At 45.3% G+C, this 7,270-nt stretch overlaps 1 pseudogene; it reads right to left on the bottom strand.

Annotated features, from left to right (window-relative positions):
* Window positions 1–727: 727 nt before the first annotated feature.
* LOC136528596 (uncharacterized) lies at window positions 728–4,121 on the bottom strand (annotated as a pseudogene).
* Between the last annotated feature and the right edge of the window lie 3,149 nt (window positions 4,122–7,270).

Raw genomic sequence — 7,270 nt, 5'->3', positions numbered from 1 at the left:
CAGAGCTTTGTCAGGAAAGGACTTGGTTTCCCGAAAGAACTCGGATAAGACTTCATTTCGGAAGCGGAACTTGAGTTTGGATCGGATATGTGATCTTGCGAGAACTGAGTCGGATTGAGCTGTGCGAATCTTCTGGCGAGCTGATCTGTCGTTATCGTCGAAATAGGATGATCCTGATGATGATCTGATTCTTCAAGGAGACGTCCTTGGAGCTTGCCATCGTCGCCTACCTTACAGAGCCATGAACCAAAGACGAAGGTCAATCCCTTCGAGAAGATCATGTTGTCGAGGTCCATCAAGCTCTCGGATGCAAGGTCACCGAAAGCCCCTACCTGGCGCGCCAGCTGTCGATGTTTGACCACCGATAGCCTACCATGGGGATACCCGGGGCAGTATGTTCGGGCTTCGGCGTATGCTGAACTCGATGGTTAACGCAAAAGACAGTCAATTTATCCTGGTTCAGGCCCTCGATCATGGATCGAGTAATAACCCTACGTCCAGTCGGCGTTAGCCTTTGCGTTGGATTGATTATGAAGTGTTGTGTTGTACAATTGTTCTCTTCTCCCCTATCCAAGGTGCCTTGCCCTCCTTTATATAGTCAGGAGGCCAGAAACCTAGTCGGTTTACAATGAGAGTTCCTAGTAGGATTACAGAGTAATACTACTACTAAGATTACAGGAGGAGAATCCTAATTGGACTAGGTCTTCTTCCTTCCTTGCGGGGTATCCTATGGGTCCCGTACCGACAGGTACCATTTGATTTCCTCCTCCCGAAGCAATTCGGCCAGCCTTTCATTTAGGACATGTTTTAAATCTAGTTCCCCTTCACTAAGTGCGGCAATTTCTGCCTTTTTGTCTAATTCATCCAGCTTGTTTAGTATGGCAATCTTTTCCTTCTTGTACGCACCACTGACACTCTTTGCCCATCCTCTGAGGTACTGGCGAAGCTGTCTAATCTTCGCTTGCCATCTCTCTATAGGTGAGCCATCAACTAGTGTACTGTTCCACACATCCCTAACCATCTCACAGAAACCATCTCTCAGCAACCAACCTAATTCAAATTTGAATTGAGGTTGATAAGTTGACGATGGGTTATTAGTGGATAAAAGTAGAGGTGTGTGATCAGATATTTCTCTAGTTAATGCATATACGGTGGTATGCGGATATTTAGCCTCTAAATCTGTGCAAACTAGTACTCTATCTAATTTCTCAAAAGTTTGATTCTGTAAATGGTTAGCCCAAGTACACTTTCGTCCTGTCATTTCTATTTCTCTGAGATTTAAGGAATCAATCACAGCATTAAACATGAACGGCCATCTATCATTATAGTTGTCATTATTTTTCTCATCCGGTCTGCGAATAATGTTAAAGTCGCCACCTATAACAATAGGTAAAGCTTCTTTAGAACATACCCTAACAATTTCGGATAAGAAATGTGATTTATACTCCTGCTGTGCTGGTCCGTACACCGAAATCAGGTTGAACTTAAAATCATCTTCTCTATGTCTAACCTTGAAACGAATAAAAAACTCCCCTTCCTCTATTTCTCCTATGTCAAAAGTTAATAAGTGAATACCTAGAATCATGCCACCAGACCTACCACGTGGAGCCATGCAATGCCAAATAAAATCTCTGCCTGCACAGATACTATTCAAGGTCGATTGCGGGAAATTAGCTCTACCAGTTTCTGATAAGGCAATGAAATCCAAGTTTTTCTCTTTTGTTAAATCTGACAGGAATCTATACTTCTTACAATCTGCAAACTCGTTGCAATTCTAGAATATGCCTTTCGTCTAGAATGATTCTTGGTTTTTTTCTTATGCCTACATGGACTCTTCTTCCGTGATACAGGGGTTTGTAGACACTTAGGGTCGCAACCCCCATCACCTAGTCCTTCTGAAATTTCAGAACAGATAAAGTTTAAAGCTTCTAAGTCTATACCATCATCGTTAGAACAAACTGTTGATGCATCATCCAACACTATATTGTTATCGTCCACTAGTTTTTTATTTTGATTTAATCCGAACTTTTCTAAGTCCCTTAAAGAATTTAAGGAATTCAATATCTCATACTCATTATCCACTAAAACAACTCCAATAGATGTAGCAGAATTTAGCAAAGAAGAATCATCACGAGATATAAAAGAGCAAGGCTATGGTTCTTTACCTTTGTCTAGTGTAGTATCCATGTTCCTTTTAGCCTTCAGCTTTGTTGCCTTGTCCATGGAATCCTGATCCGCAGTTGCTGCAGTCCTCTTGCTTGATCTCGAAGGAGACACTGTCCCACCCTTATGTGCTTTCAAATTATTGAGGTTCCCGGAGTCTGTTTGAGGGGGCATCAATTTAGCCTTCCACTGGCCATCCCCATTTGCATTCACATTCTGAGAAAGGACAATCACTGGTCTGTTAGGATCTTTCACTGGCTTTCCCTGAGAGGGCATTGGATCAGCCCCTTTTGCTTGTTGCTGTGTAGCATCAGCAGCAGCACCAGCGGCTGGTAGCTGATTACCAGCATCATTGTTAGGCACGTGATCCCCCTCTTTACCTCCATCAATATCCATTTTCCCATTAGTTTTGTCCTCATTTGGTTTTTCCCCTTTAGGGTCATCATCCTCCATGGTAGAGTCTAGATCAATTAGCTCTGGCTCACCATCAGGCATACCCTGCTCCACCCCAAAGTGTAGCTGGTAAACATAGTCCCCAATGACCACATCCACAAAGACTGGGATGAGGTTGGAATCCAGCACCGCTACTTTCATTCTTGCTCTTCCAAATTTCTTCATGAATTTAGTATCCATAGCTCTTGGGACACCTAGGATAGAGGCAATTGCCCAGATAATGGGGAATTCCCTAAATTCCTTAGGTAGCCCCCTAAACTGCACCCAGACCTTCTCAATCTCATACTTGTAAACATCCTCCTCCATGCTCTTTTCAAATTGAATTTTGCCTTTCACAGTTTTTGTAACCATGGGGCCCAGTAAACCATAGTGTCCAAAAGGTCAGAGGAAGGAAAATTAGTGGTGAAGGCATCCTTGCCTTTCTCCTCAATCACCCACTTGGTCTTGCTAGGTAGTAGATTTTCTAGTTCCACTGCTAATAGCTCAGCAGTAATGGAACCTTCCAACACACGTACCGTAGCAGACTTTTCCTCTACAATGACCTTAGGATTTTCATTGACTGGTATAAAATAGAACCCCAGACCTTCTACAGCATAGCCACAAGGGATAGTAGTAACGTTCATTTTCTTTATATTTGGGCACAACTTAGTAACATGGTCACCATAACATATATCGCAACATAAAACTGTAGTGCACTCATGAATGGTATGACCTTTAGTGTGGCAGCGATAACAAAACGGTGTACCCTTCTTTTTCCCTACATTTTTTGATGACTCCGGTACCTCGACATTTACTTTAGAAGCATTTGCATTCGGTGGGACAATGCCTTTCTATACCTCCTCTGTCGCATGTGGTGCTGCAGTTGCCGAAGCCGATGTCGTGGTCGCTGTTGCAGCCACGTTGTCTAGTGAAGGCGCTGCCCCCATGGTAGGAGTAGCACCCTCCGGTGCCTTCCCTTGAGCCAGCTCAACCAACTGGTGTGACCCCCCCTGCGCACCCGCCAGCGCGCCTGAGTTAGGGAGGGAATGAACCCCCCATTGCCTGGGACCCTCCCCCATGGAACGGGATGGAGCCCCCTGCATTCTGGTATTGAGGGCCCCCCGCGTTCTGAGAAGGGTGCCCCAAGACACCACCGGGTTGCTGTTGGAGAGGTTGCCCCCCATCGGCCTGCTGTTGCTGGTTAGGGTTGGCACCACCAAAATTTGGAACAGGCCCCATAAACAGATGACTGGAATGCCCCTGGCCGGACCAAGGACAGCGTCCACCGCCGTATCCGCCTCCACCAAAGTAAGGCCAACGTCCTTGTCCATGATGGCCATATCCATTGCCATAGCCGCCATACCCTCCATGCCCACCTCCATATGCGCCGTGACCACAACCTCGACCATGCGGGTGGAAACTATGTCCATGACCACTTCCCCGGGACCCTGGATTAAATCCCGGGTTGAAACCGGGGTTGAATCCCGCACCTCTGCCTCCTCCTCGCTCTCCAAACCCTCCTCCATTGCCTGCTCCTAGCGCCGCCATGGTCTTGCCCTCACGCACAACTTCCATGAAGGAACGTTGCTGTGGCGAAGAGGTAAGTGGCGACGGCTTCGGTTTGCAACGAGGATGGAGTCGGGCACTGGTTCGGAGGAATAGGGTGTTTAGTCCTTTGGTGGGCCTAAAGAACTTTCCTGGCCCAAGCTGCACATGATCCTGGATGCCAGGACGAGCCTCTCCCCATTTTTTCTCAAGACCGCACACGACCCTCGGAGTAGAGTCCGAGGATGCCACGGTGGTACGTGAGTAGAAGTCGAGATCGGTTCCCTGGTGGATCGGAGTTTCTGATATGTTTGACTCCACCCCCTTACTCTCCAGATCCTTCCCTTCCGCAACGCATGCAGCACGCTCGACCAAAGCCGACGAAGCCATGGTAGAACCTCGATCCACTTTCTCAGCCGCTCCACACGAAGACACGCGGTTGCCGCAACCGGAAGCCTCGCTCAAGATAGCGGAGGAAAAAAACGGATCATGATCCTGAAGTTTTGGTGATTCAAATTTTTTTGAAGCGTCATCTTGCCTTGCTGGACCGAGAATCTCCGGCGAGCTCGACCGTCTAGGGGACGGAATCGAACCACCGTGGGAACCTGACGTCCTGAATGATGCCATGTCAAGGATGTCCCCAAGGGTTCTCAGTGGAGAGACGCGAGGAGAAGGCAGCGGCCCATACCATGGCGCTCCCATGAACTTCCTCTGGACCAACGTTGAAACGATGGATTTAGCGAGAAGAAGATCACCGGAGGATGGATTCTTACCTGAGCCTAGTGCTTGTTTGGCTCTATAGAGCTGTTCGGTCGTAAACCCCGCATCAATGGTGGCTTTGATGAACTCCGGTGTTGAGGGAGTCCGCGGCTCCTCCGGTTCGTCACTCTCAGACTCATCGGTCTCCTCTCCGACAGCTTAAAATTTGGACCTGATCGGAGAAGGTTCGGATGGCTCGACGTTGAGCTGGATGCCATGAACGGGGCTTGGACGATGGCTTGCCTCCGTCGCCAGTGCCACCACTCTTGACAAGGCTTCTCTCCCTTCCTTCCTTCTTCGATCAGCCTCGTCATCTTCCTCACCGGCACCGTCGGCGGTCTCATCGGCCTGAGATGGCCGCAAGGCCTGCTTGACCTTTGGCGCAAGGGTGAGCTACAGGGCGGTGAGCTCCTCGTCAAGGGCAGTCTCGTCTCCTTCGAGCTGCGCGGCGTGGTCCTTGGCTGCCTTGCGGCTGGCCACGCCACGCTTCTTTTTCTTCCTAGAGCTGTGGCCCATCCAACGTAAGTCATATAGACCACATATGAATCACTTATAGTTGCAAATGCAAAAAATATGTTACAGAGAACATTCCTTGGCAATAAAAATAAAATTTTCTTACTTCTAAAATGGTATTGGCATATTGGCAAACTTTCGTTGTGCTTTCTCAATAGCAGACAGTAACAAAAAAATGGCATAAGAAAGATCAAATTATTACAAACATTTGAATTTATAACTAAACACATGTCCACACATGTGACACACTGCACGCTAGATCAAACCTAACCTAACACCTACAAGATGTTTACGAAAACTCCTAGTAACAGGTGTGTATCGTCTTCCCTTATTCGGCATGTTCGCTGGTTGGTTTCTAGACTGATAAGCCCGGCTGGTGCTAGTTTGTTGTGAGAGAAAAACACTGTTGACTGGCTGATAAGCTTTGACAGAAACCAACAAACGAACAGACTAATTATCTATGGGTGTTTGAGGATATCAACAACGAAAACTAGAAAAAAAAACTAGTGGAACACTGGCATCAAGCCTAAGACTTGAACGTTGGAGGGCCGAAGGCAAACCACTGGCTCCCACCACTTGTGCTATGTGTGGTTCTTGATTCTTATCTTTTCTAATTAAAAAATAGATGGGCTATTATATGCCCCACATTTAATATCGAAGCTAATGGTGATTTTTACTATTTATTTTTAATTGTGCTTTTACCCTCTTGTTTTGAAATCAAGCCCCATACGAAGGTGCATATGAAGAGTCGTGCTTGGGTTCGAGGAGGGTGTAGCACTAAAAGGACCTAGTTTGGTTTTTGCTAGTTGAGTGACAATCTTAGGTGGACTAATGTGTTGTAGCCATGGTGGAGAGGTGGGTTGGACATGTTGTGAGTGCTCATCTAGTGAGATTGAGCTTGTTGCATATGAGACATGACATGATGTCATGTGACTAGGTGAAGAAGATCAAGATGCATGGCTTGGCCATGACGGACCGGTTTGCTAAGGGCAAGTCAGAAGCTCGGGTGTAATGGGCCGTCGAGGCGGTGAAGCTAGAGCAAAGGACTTAGCGCCGATGGACCAAGTGCGACGGTCATTTTTTATCTGTAAATTGAGTTGTTAATGAATCCGCTTCATTCACCGACTTTATTTTATTTGTTGAATATATATGATATTTCTTTTCTTTGAAGCAAAAATTTTATAACAAGATTTGAGACCTTGTGTTTGTATCTATTTATCTTTTTTTATACTAGTGGAATTTCATTGTATTGGGTTCTTTCTTAGATCTAAATGGAGTGGAATGGAGAAACAAACAATTTTGTCTTCTCTATATTACCATATCTCTAGTGTCAATAATTTTCTATGAGGAACTACTGAACTCAATCACTTGCTGGCGTTACTCAACAATTTTCTGTTGAGGTCTATCCCATAGAGGTAGTAAAATTGGATCAATGATTGATTTCTAGGTTTCGTCGTAAACTTAATTGGTTACTTCCAATTACGTAAGTCAATAGTTCAAACCGCACTCAAAGGTCATAGGGCATAATCAAAATATAAAAAATAAAAACCCTCTATACATATGAAATAATATCTACATAAAATTAGATTAGTTGATTTGTATTTTATATTCTATCTATGTTCTATATATTTAATAAGAAGTTCTTACTCTTTCTATTCTTTGAAAAAACCGAACACACGATGCTTCTATTTCTTTATTGAAGAGCAAGCGAAGCTGTGATTGATGAACCAATAAGACCATGTGATGACATGAAGTGAATCATATCATCTACAAGGTATCAAACCATGGAATTTTTTGTGTTGATTACAAGTGGCTTGATGGAGGATCGATTGAAAGTGCATCTACCTTTTTTGTGGGT

The sequence above is a fragment of the Miscanthus floridulus genome, chromosome 19, assembly GCF_019320115.1.
Source record: "Miscanthus floridulus cultivar M001 chromosome 19, ASM1932011v1, whole genome shotgun sequence".
Taxonomy (NCBI): domain Eukaryota; kingdom Viridiplantae; phylum Streptophyta; class Magnoliopsida; order Poales; family Poaceae; genus Miscanthus; species Miscanthus floridulus.
Note: the sequence above shows the minus strand (reverse complement) of the source record. Positions and strands in the feature narration are given on the sequence as shown.